Source organism: Vicugna pacos, chromosome 5 (assembly GCF_048564905.1).
Source record: "Vicugna pacos chromosome 5, VicPac4, whole genome shotgun sequence".
In the NCBI taxonomy this organism is placed as follows: Eukaryota; Metazoa; Chordata; class Mammalia; order Artiodactyla; family Camelidae; genus Vicugna; species Vicugna pacos.
This window is the reverse complement of record NC_132991.1, coordinates 24,157,079-24,168,063: the sequence shown is the minus strand read 5'-3', so window position 1 is coordinate 24,168,063 and position 10,985 is coordinate 24,157,079. Positions and strand designations below refer to the sequence as shown.

The window sequence follows — 10,985 nt, the reverse complement described above, 5'->3', positions numbered from 1 at the left end:
CAGTTTCATTTGCAAAATTTTTCTCCCATTCCGTAGGTTGTCTTTTTGTTTTATTTATGGTTTCCTTTGCTGTGCAGAAGCTTGTAAGTTTCATTAGGTCCCATTTGTTTATTCTTGCTTTTATTTCTTTGAGGAGAAAATTTTTGAGATGTATGTCAGATAATGTTTTGACTATGTTTTCCTCTAGGAGGTTTATTGTATCTTGTCTTATGTTTAAGTCTTTGATCCATTTTGAGTTGATTTTTGTGTATGGTGTAAGGGAGTGTTCTTGCTTCATTGTTTTACATGCTGCTGTCCAGTTTTCCCAACACCGTTTGCTGAAGAGACTGTCTTTATTCCATTGTATATTCTTGCCTCCTTTGTCGAATTTCAGTTGACCAAAAGTTTGTGGGTTTATTTCTGGACTCTCTGTTCTGTTCCATTGGTCTATATGTCTGTTTTTGTACCAATACCATGCTGTCTTGATGACTGTAGCTCTATAGTGTTGTCTGAAGCCTGGAGGAGTTATTCGTCCAGCCTCTATCTTTCTCTTAAGTAATGCTTTGGCAATTCTAGGTCTTTGATGGTTCCAAATAAATTTTATTATGATTTGTTCTAGTTCTGTGAAATATATCCTGGGTGATTTGATAGGGATTGCATTAAATCTGTAGATTGTCTTGGGGAGTGTGACCATTTAACAATATTGATCCTTCCAATCCAAGAGCATGGGATATCTTTCCATTTTTTAAAGTCTTCTTTAATTTCCTTCATCAATGGTTTATAGTTTTCTGTGTACAATTCACCTCCTTGGTTAGATTTATTCCCAGATATTCTATTACTTTGGGTGCTATTTTAAAGAGGATTGTTTCTTTACTTTCTTTTTCTGTTGATTCATCATTAGTGTAAAGAAATGCAACTGATTTTTGAACATTAATCTTGTAACCTGCTACCTTGCTGAATTCTTCAATCAGCTCTAGTAGTTTTTGTGTGGACCTTTTAGGGTTCTCTATATATAGTAACATGTCAGCATATAGTGATACTTTTACCTCTTTTTTTTTTCTTCAATTTGGATCCCTTTTATTTCTTTCTCTTGCCTGATTGCTGTCACTTGGACTTCCAAGACTGTTGAATAGGAATGGTGAGAGTGGACAGCCTTGTCTTCTCCCAGATTTTATGGTGCAAGGGCTAGTTTTGATATGGACTCCAGCCACATCTTTCCTCAGAACGTACTGGTTGCTATCACCTTGATAGGCTGTGTGGTTGGTGCTGGAGGCTGTAAATCCTGCACAGGTGTGAGGCAGGATTTCACCTATGTTTAGTGGCTGTCACTGCCCTGTCAGGCGCAAGGTGTGTTCCTCAGTTGCTTGAGCAGAAACCCTGAGAGTTGGGCTCAAGCTGACTCTGGTCCCTTACAGTGTGTATTTTGCTCCGAAGGAGGGGAGTACTGAAGTGAGACTTGTGCACTCACAGAGGTCAAATTCATTGCCTGTGTAAGTATCTGTGGTTCTGCTCATATGCAGCCCAAGTTTGGGTCCCTTCCCTTGTTATGGTTGTCCCAGATCTCGTGCAAGTTTGCGGTGTGAAGTAGTTGGGGCAGGAGCATATCCTAGGCTGGGGCTGGGGGTCAGAGTGTTGTGGCTGGAGGGACTGAAGTGGCTGTGCTGGGCTACATCTGTGGCACTGATTGAGCCAGTGCCAACACTGGCTGTCACCATTTTGTCCAGACCACACCCCAAAACCCTCAGCCTCCTCTGCATCCCTAGAATGAATCTTCTCCCAAAATCTGTCTGTGCCAGATCCAGTGCCAAACTGTGGCATGGAGTAGGTGAGGCCAGAGCCTTCACCCCACTGGGAGCAGGGGACAATGGTGTGATGGTCACTGTGGTTCCTGCGGTACTGCTTGAGTAAGCACTGACAATGGCTACTACCACTCAACCTGGACCACTCCCAAGGCCCCCTGGCTGTCTTTGCAAAGCTCGACCAAGTCTTTTCCCAGGACTCAGCTGGCCCAGTTCCCATGCCCAGCTGTGGTATGGAATGAACGGGGCCAGGGTGTTTGTCCCACTCAGATTGGGGAGTCCCAGGAGGTGACAGCCAGCTGCCAGCACAGAGTGCTCTCTGCTCTGTTTTTGGCAAGCCAGCACCCACATGCTCTGGCGAGTGGAGCCTAGGCTTCTCCACTCCTTCTCTCTTTCTCAGCAGTTCTCCTAGCAGCCAAGGGGAGAACCCTGTCTCCTCTACTTAGGACCTCAGGACTGGGATGCAAGTTGTGGCTCGACCCACTCACTCCCCTGGGTGAGGGTGAGGGTCCACCCAGGTGGACTTTCTCTTCCTTACAGATCCCTCCCAGGGGTGCAGGTCCCAACCCTGTGCCTTTTTTTTGTTGTTGTTGTTCTGCCTGGTTATGTGGAACTCTTTCTTGCAGCTTTGGTTGTATAGGAGTTTTTCTGCCAGTTGCCAGTTAGTTTTCTGTGAGAATTGTTCCACATGTAGAGGTCTCTGATGTCTCTGTAGGGGGAGGTGATGTCCTCCTACTCCATCATCTTGATTTGACACTCTGTTTTTTGAACATGTATTCTGGAATCAAATCTCACTTCACCATTTACTGTGTCATGTTGGGCAAATCACTTAAGCTCTCTGTGCTGTAACTAAACCATGGTTTAGTTACATGGTTTAGATAATAAAATTACTTCCCGTATAGAGTTATTTTTAAAATAATGTGACTTAATATTAATAAAATGCTTAGAACAGTGGCTTGCATATAGCAAGAGCTATATACATTTTGCTGCTTTAAAATACAATTATCATATAGCAAGAGTAAATTCCAATAAGGTATGCTTCATACAGTATTAAAAAATACAAACTGATAGAATTGTGTATTTATCTTCTGAGTTCTTGCAGACTCAAAAGAGAGAGCCAGAAGATGATTGTGTGTGTGTGTGTGTGTGTGTGTGTGTGTGTGTGTGCACGCGCTCGCCTGCACATGCGTGCATGTGTATGTTTGTCTATTTTGGCTCCTTCTTTAATATAGCAACTCTAGTTCACACTCCATTTAGCTAAATGAAAGATGTTTACACTTCCTTTAAGGCTGTTGCTCTTCCAGTCCCTCTGGCAGCAGATATAAGAGAGTAACATCCTGCTTTGCATGGCCAAAGATACCTCGGCTGCAAAAATGTTGTACTGAACGCATTTGAGGAAATAAATGATAGACTGCTCTCACAAAGACTGCATCATATTGAGAGAAGTTTAGTCTTTACCTTCCAATTTTCCATGCAGTTAGCTATTATCCTGAAACATTCCTAATCTCTGGAGTGTAACCAGCAGCTTCAGGAACTGATAACCTTTATAAGCTCCAACGAGGTGGTTTCACTCTGTTGATCCCCAGTTCCAAAGGATACATGTCAGTTTTGGTCACAATTGGAAACATTTGTATTTGTATTTAAAGTGGAAACCTCACTGGCCATTTTAATGTATGTGAAGATTGCAACAATTTCGCAGAAGGAATATCTAAGAGGGTTTTGTAGAAGTTAAAGAATCAATAGATGGTTTATTCCAACTTTTCCCCATTCCTCAATGAGTCAGCACAAAGGACAGTAAAACTAGTATTTTCGTTAGGGATATAAAAGTAGACCTTCTTCCCTGTCCTGGTCCCAGTTCTTTTCATTTGGGAGAGAAGGGAAAAGGACAATAGGTTCTCTACTGGTTTGTTCTTTTTGCAATGATTATGTATTAAAACCGTCTCAAAACTCAGTACCTATTTCTCAGTCACAATCTGCAGATCTCTAAAGTTGGGCTGATCACAGCCTGGACTCAGTTGGACTTGGCTCCTATTTGTAGGTTGGGTTCAGATCTGTTCTACGTCTCTCTCATCTTTGGACTGTAATGCATACTTAACGGCATTTTCTCTTCATACTGAAATACAGGAGTGTGGGAACACAAGCCTGACTGTGTAGACTTATTTCAAGGATCACACCATACTGCTCCCTAATATCCAATGTAAGTCAAGGAGCAGAAAAGTACACTCTGCCCACCATGAAACTAAAGAATTAAATTGGGGATGGGTATAAGGATGGAGTGAATATTTGCTGAAAAATATTCAATATATTGAATACACACACAAACAAACCTGGATAACCAACTCAGTTTTTAAAGTAAGATGTACCAGGATGATTGTTTCTAGGGCTTGATACTGGCTCAGTTTGTCTTTAAGAAGCACAGACATACGCACTTAGGGTTCTTTTGTGAGTGCAGATGGAAAATTAAAATATTCTCTCTCTTTAAGGATCTTGGCCCATACCCTCCTTGCCTCACTATAAACATTTGGTGCCAGAAAATCATCCCTGATTCATGCTTTGGGCCATAAAAACCAAGGAAACAGCTTCTATTCTTCTCTGAAAATTTACTCTTCAATCATCTGGTTTCTTCCTACCACTTCTCATACCATGAAACCACAATCCAGAATTATCAGAAATCTCTAAATTGCCAAATCCAAAGCAATAATAGTACTTTTTTCTTGAGGTTAATTTTTGCCTTTATTTGCCAGTGTAACTTAGCTACAGCGGCTTCCAAACTTTTTTTGACCTAAAAAAAAATATCTTTCATCACAATCCAACAAAGACATACACACACACATGCACACACATATAACTGAAACCAAAGTTTTGCCAAAAATGTCCACTCTGAGTTTGTTTTTAAGACTTTTTTATTTTTAGGTTTTAGGTTTACAACAAAATTGACAGGAAGGTACAGAAATTTCTCATATGCTCTCTCTCCACACATATGCATACTCATTATTTTTATTTACCAGCATGGTACTTTTTGTTTTTCTTAACTAAGGCTGAATGTACTTTGAAACATCATAATCACCGAAGTCCACAGTTCACCGTAGTTTGGACAAAAAAGTATGACATAGATATCCATCGTTATAATGTCATACAAAGTATTTTCATTGCTCTAAAAAGCTTCTGTACTCCTGAATGGCATATGGCATTTCTCTTTTTTCCCCTGAAAAGAGGTTCAAAGCCTTCATGTCTATAAGACCACTCATGGCCCACTCAAGCACAGACCAGACAGGTTCTAGGTGGCAAATTCCCCCACTAAATACTGTGGCTTTTCTTCCAATATTCAGCCCTGTCCCACTGGTCCTGCCCAGCAGCCATGTGGAGGTGCAGGGGGACAGGTGTAGGGTATTTGTTCATAGGAAGGCTCCAAGTTTTGTGACCCTTGTCACAATGAACCCAGCCAGATTCCTGTTGGGTGTATTGTAAATAAAATAATGTTACTTTAAATCTGTGAGCTCAAGAAAGTTTAATGAGTTATTACTTTATGAACTGTAAAGTGTAATAGATATAGAGATGCAAGATTGAACAGTACTGTTATGATCTCTGCTTTCATGGAAAGTAAATATAGTTGGGAATACAAACAGATAGACCATCATGTGATAACAGATGAGCAGAACATGAAGCGTAAGGAAGAGAGGCATCAACATAAGACAATTGGGGTTCTGGCTTTAGGAAGTGATGTCTAAATTTATACCTGAAAGGTGGGTGTGACACAAATGAAGGAATGGAATATATATATATATATACACCTGTGAGTGGGTTAAGGTTCTCTACGCCAGAGAACTCCACGTATATTGAATTCAATAAATGTTGAATGCTTGAAGAAATGAAAAATGTAATGAATCAGTTGCACCAATTATTTTACTTAGCAAATATTTACTGGGTTCCTACAGTGTTCTAGACACATCTTCAGGTGCTAAGATTCAGACAAAACACAAAACAAATAAAATATTGAGTGTGTGAGACAATAGCAACTCTTCTGTAGAGAATTCAAGCAGGAAGGGCAGTATACAATGTCTGAGTGAAGGTCAGATCCCATTTTATTTTATTTTAAATGTGTGTATATATATATTTTTTATTGAAGTATAGTCAGTTTACAATTTGGTGTGAATTTCTGGTGCACAGCACAATACTTCAGTGTCATATAGGAACATACATATATTCATTTTCATATTCTTTTTAACCATAAGTTACTACAAGATATTGAATATGGTTCCCATTCTATACAGTATAAACTTGTTTATCTGTTTTATATATATTAGTTACTATCTGCAAATCTCAAGCTCCCTATTTGTCCCTTCCTACCCTCTTCCCCCCTTGGTAACCATAAAGTTGTTTTCTATGTCTATGAGTCTGTTTCTGTTTTGTTAATAAGTTCATTTGTCTTTTTTTTTTTTTGGGGTTCCACATATAAGTGATATCATATGGTATTTTTCTCTTTCTGGCTTACTTCACTTAGTGTGATGATCTCCAGGCACATCTATGTTGCTGCAAATGACATTTTATTATTTTTATGGCTGAGTAGTATTCCATTATAAATATACACCAACTTCTTTATCCAGTCATCTGTCGATGGACATTTAGGTTGTTTCTATGTCTTGGCTATTGTAAATAGTGCTACTATGAACTTTGGGGTGCATGTATCTTTTTGAATTAAGGTTCCCTCTGGACATATGCCCAGGAGCGGGATTCCTGGGTCATATGGTAAGTCTATTTCTAGTCTTTTGAGGAATCTCCATACTGTTTTCCACAGTGGCTGCACCAAACTGCATTCCCACCAGCAGTGTAGAAGGGTTCCCTTTTGTCCACAGCCTCTCCAGCATTTATCATTTGTGGACTTTTGAATGAAGGCCATTCTGCCTGGTATGAGGTGGTATCTTGTAGTTTTGATTTGCATTTCTCTGATAATTAGTGATATAGAGCATTTTTTCATGTGCTTATTGGTGATTTATGTCTCTGTAGGTCTTCTGCCCATTTTTGGATTGGGTTTTTTTTCTTATTAAGTTGTATGAGCTGTTTATATATTCTGGAAATTAAGCCCTTGTCAGTCATCTTTTGCAAGTATTTTCTCCCATTCTGTAGGTTGTCTTTTGTTTTGCTTAGGCTTTCATTTGCTGTGCAAAAAGCTTATAAGTTTAATTAGATCCCATTTGTTTACTTTTGCTTTTATTTCTATTCGTTGGGTAGACTGGCTTAGGAGAACGATGCTGAGATTTATGTTGGATAATATTTTGCCTATATTTCCTTCTAAGAGGTTTAGTGTCTTATTTTATGTTTAAGTCTTTAAGGCATTTTGAGTTTATTTTTCTGTATGGTGTAAGGGAATATTCTAGCTTCATTGGTTTACATGCAGCTGTCCAGTTCTCCCAACACCATTTGCTGAAGAGACTGTCTTTGCTCCATTGTATGTTCTTGCCTCCTTTGTCAAAAGATTAATTGACCAAATTTTGTGGATTTATTTCTGGGCTCTCTGTTCTGTTCCATTGATCCATATGGCTGTTTTTGTACCAGTACCATGCTGTTTTGATTACTGTAGCTCTGTAGTATTGTCTGAAGTCTGGCAAGGTTACTCGTTCAGCTTCATTCTTTCTCTTCAGTAATGCTTTGGCAATTCTGGGTCTGTGAATCCATATAAATTTTAGGATTATTTGTTCTAATTCTGTCAAAAATGTCCTGGGTGATTTGATAGGGATTGCAGTAAATCTGTAGATTGCTTTGGGTAGTATGGCCATTTTAACAATATTAATTCTTCCAATCCAAGAGCATGGGATATCTTTCCATTTCTTTAAGTCATCTTTAATTTCCTTAGTCAGTGTTTTGTAGTTCTCTGCATGTAAGTCTTTCACTTCCTTGGTCAGATTTATTCCTAAATATCTTTTTTTCCAATTCAATTTTAAAAGAGATTGCTTCTTTACTTTCCTTTTTTGATATTTCATTGTTAGTGTAAAGAAATGCCACTGATTTCTGTATGTTAAAAGAATTCAGCCAGATAGCAGGATACAAGATTAACATTCAGATCCCATTTTAAATAAGTAAGTCAAGGAAAGCCTTACTAAGAGATTACCCCTTAGTCTTTGAATGCCTGCCCCCTCATCTCTTGACAGAGCACACCAGGCATAGGAAAGAGCAAGTGAAAGGCCCAAAGTAAAATAGTGGCTGGTGCATTCCAGAAATAGCTAACAGGCCTGTGTGAATGAATAAGGTAAGTGAGCAAAAGAATGATATAATTTGACCTATATTTTAAAAGGTTGATTCTGACAGCTTGGTGGGAAATAGGATGTAGAAAAATGTGTAAGTTAGATAGTATAAATGTTATAACAACCCCCAAATCTCAGGGGCTTAATACAGTATATATTTATTGTTCATAATAATGTTGATGTTTTTGGATACGTAGCTCTGTTGATCACTCTCTCCAATTAGTGACCCATGGTTCCATCTTCCCTCTGTCTTGTGATGCAGTGGTCTTCTGCAGAAATTATCCGTGGTTTCTGGAGAGGGAGTAGGGAGCATAAGAAATGAGTACTGCATAATTAACAACCTCACTAGTTGCCTTCCAGTGGCTGAAATTATCTGCATGGCTCCACCTATATGCTAGGGGTCTGGGAAATTTAGTCCTTGGTTGGGCATTCACCTTCAGGTAAAACATACACATAATGCTAGCCATTGTTAACATAGGAAACAAGAGCAAAGGAAGGGAAATCAGTTTGGAGGCTCCTGCAGTAATGTATGTGAAGACAGACAGGGATTAGACTGGAAGCCTAAGAATAGAAGTGGCTGTAATCTGGATACATTTTGAATAGAGCACTAAGAGGATTTGCTTATTGATTAGATGTGGAGTGAGAAGAAAATGGGAGAAATCAAGACTGACTTTAAGGTATTTGGCCCAGGCAATAGGAAGAACTAAATGTCCATAAAAGAGATGAAGAAAAAGGTAGAAGGTTTCTGGGAGACAATGAGGAATTGTACTGAAATGTGAAATTTGATTTACCTTTAGATATTTAAGGACAGTAACCACTATACAGTTGGATTTATGAGTATGCAATCCTTGGGGCAGGTCTTAGATAGACAAACATTTGGTCACATATAGACTCGAGTGAGAAAGTCACTGGAGAAGGTATATAGATGGAGACAATTAGAGTTTCAAAAAGAAGTCTTGGAGAAGATGAAGGATCAACAGAGTAAACAGAAAAAAAGCAACTATTGAGGTAGGAGAAATACTAGATGTGATGCTCTGGATATCAAATGAAGAAAGTGCCTTGAGGAAACTATCATGACCTGTCATGTTTCTTGCCAATGATAGGGTCAATAAAATCAAGTCTAAAAATTAGCTGTCAGACAGGCCTGAAGGTCACTGACATCCAGTCCTGGTAGAATGATGGGTGTAAAGGCCTCACTGAAGTAGGTTCAACAGTGGATACAGACCTCTCTTGTTATTCTGGAAAGGAAAACAGAATGAGACTAGGATTTTTGAGGGCAAAACAAAAAGAAGCTTTTACTTGTGTTTAGGTAAAATTTGGGACAATTGAAGTGCATGTTTGTATATTGTTAGAAATGATCCAGAATGGAGAGGAAAAGTTCATGATTTGAAAAATGAAGGATCTCACTCCAGCAATTCTCCTTTACACAAGAGGGTATGAGATCTAATGCATAAGCAGAGGGTTTGGCCTTGGCCAGGAGCAGAGAAAGACGATGAAAGGTTGAGTGGATGATGGTGGGTGAGTGAATAAATACAGCAGTGAGAGTCCCAGGAAGTTCTCTTCTGATTGCTCCATTTTCACACTAAAATAGGAAGCCAGGGTGTTATATGGGAGTGATGATTAGGGGAAGAGTTGGTGGAGATTGAGCAAAAAGGAGAAGGTCACAAATAGTAATTTTGGAATTAGAGAGAATGAAAGCACTAGGGAAAGTAGTGTGCCTGCCTGTCAACATCAAGGGCCCCCTTGAGTTTAAATCAGTCAAGGTTGAGGCTTTGCCAGTTAAGTGCCATGAGGAGAGAAAAGGGCAAGAGGAATGAGGGTATGTGTATGGGAAAGATTATGATAATGGGCCATGGAAGTAAGGTGGATAAGGTAAGTCTGGGTTTAGTGGAGTGAGGAAAATGGAAATGTGGGAGGCTGGGATGTGTGTGAGGAACTGCTGGACTTGACAAACCAACTGTAAGCCTAGGCCGTGGTGCTGCAAGACTGAGAGGCTTTGAACTGATACGGGAAGAGCTGAGTTACTGGTAATGGCAAGGTCTAGCATGTGGAGTCCGGAGTGGGGGACTGGAAAAAGGCAGAGGCCAAGATTACTGAAGGGAGAAGGGCAAGGTATGCAGAGGCCAGGGTATCACAAGGACCATCCAGGACTAGCTATGTGACTATTGAAATCCTCAAATTACATCAGGAGTATTTTTGACAAAAATAAAACAAACTTACAAATTAAACCTTTAAGTAATGAGGGAGAGGCACCCAGGGCATCTTTAAAAACCTGCAACATGGAGGGGTACTGGGCGGGACAGTCAGATGATCTGAGACTCAGAGCTGGGTGCTCTCCGGGCGAAGGGGGAACCCAGCACATTCTCGACGGGAGTGGACTCCGTTCTCATTTCTGTTTAAGGAACCAACCGAAATCTCTTCTCCCTGATGAATCCAGGAGTCACAGGGCCTCTTAGTCTCTTTTGCCTGTAATTTTCAATATAAGTTTAGTATGTTGTTATCCATGCCTGTATCACATGAGCATAATGCCCGACCACAGCTGAGAAAGTCAGATTTGCTGAGTTCAAAGTCCAGCCCTATCAGTGACCAGTAATTTCCTTAACCTCTCATGTTTCAGCCCCCTTTCAAATAAAAGTATATTTTTTTATTGGCATATAGTCAGTTTACAATGATGTGTCAGTTTCTGGTGCACAACATAATGCTTCAGTAATACATGAACATACATACTCATTTTCATATTCTTTTCACCATAAGTTACTACAAGATATTGAATCTACTTTATGCTAATTCTAATTTCATATAGAAAGGACTATTGGTAAGTCTGTCACTTAATATATAGGTTAGTAGATATTATGTTTGTATTAGTACATTTTAATTAGTAGATACTACAATTAACATCATCTAGCATCTTACACAGAACCTTCAGTGGGGGCATATATGGCATTGGTGAAGTACAAAAAAAGTGATT

At 39.5% G+C, this 10,985-nt stretch overlaps 1 long non-coding RNA gene and 1 pseudogene across 1 annotated transcript; both read right to left on the bottom strand.

Moving 5' to 3' along the window:
* Positions 1-5,156: 5,156 nt before the first annotated feature.
* LOC116280706 (small nucleolar RNA SNORA11) lies at positions 5,157-5,271 on the bottom strand (annotated as a pseudogene).
* A 2,880-nt stretch (positions 5,272-8,151) lies between these two features.
* LOC140696356 (uncharacterized) lies at positions 8,152-10,477 on the bottom strand. The gene is made up of 2 exons (XR_012072567.1): positions 10,238-10,477; positions 8,152-8,308 (listed from the first exon to the last, which is right to left on the bottom strand). It is a non-coding gene; the product is annotated as an uncharacterized lncRNA (long non-coding RNA).
* Between the last annotated feature and the right edge of the window lie 508 nt (positions 10,478-10,985).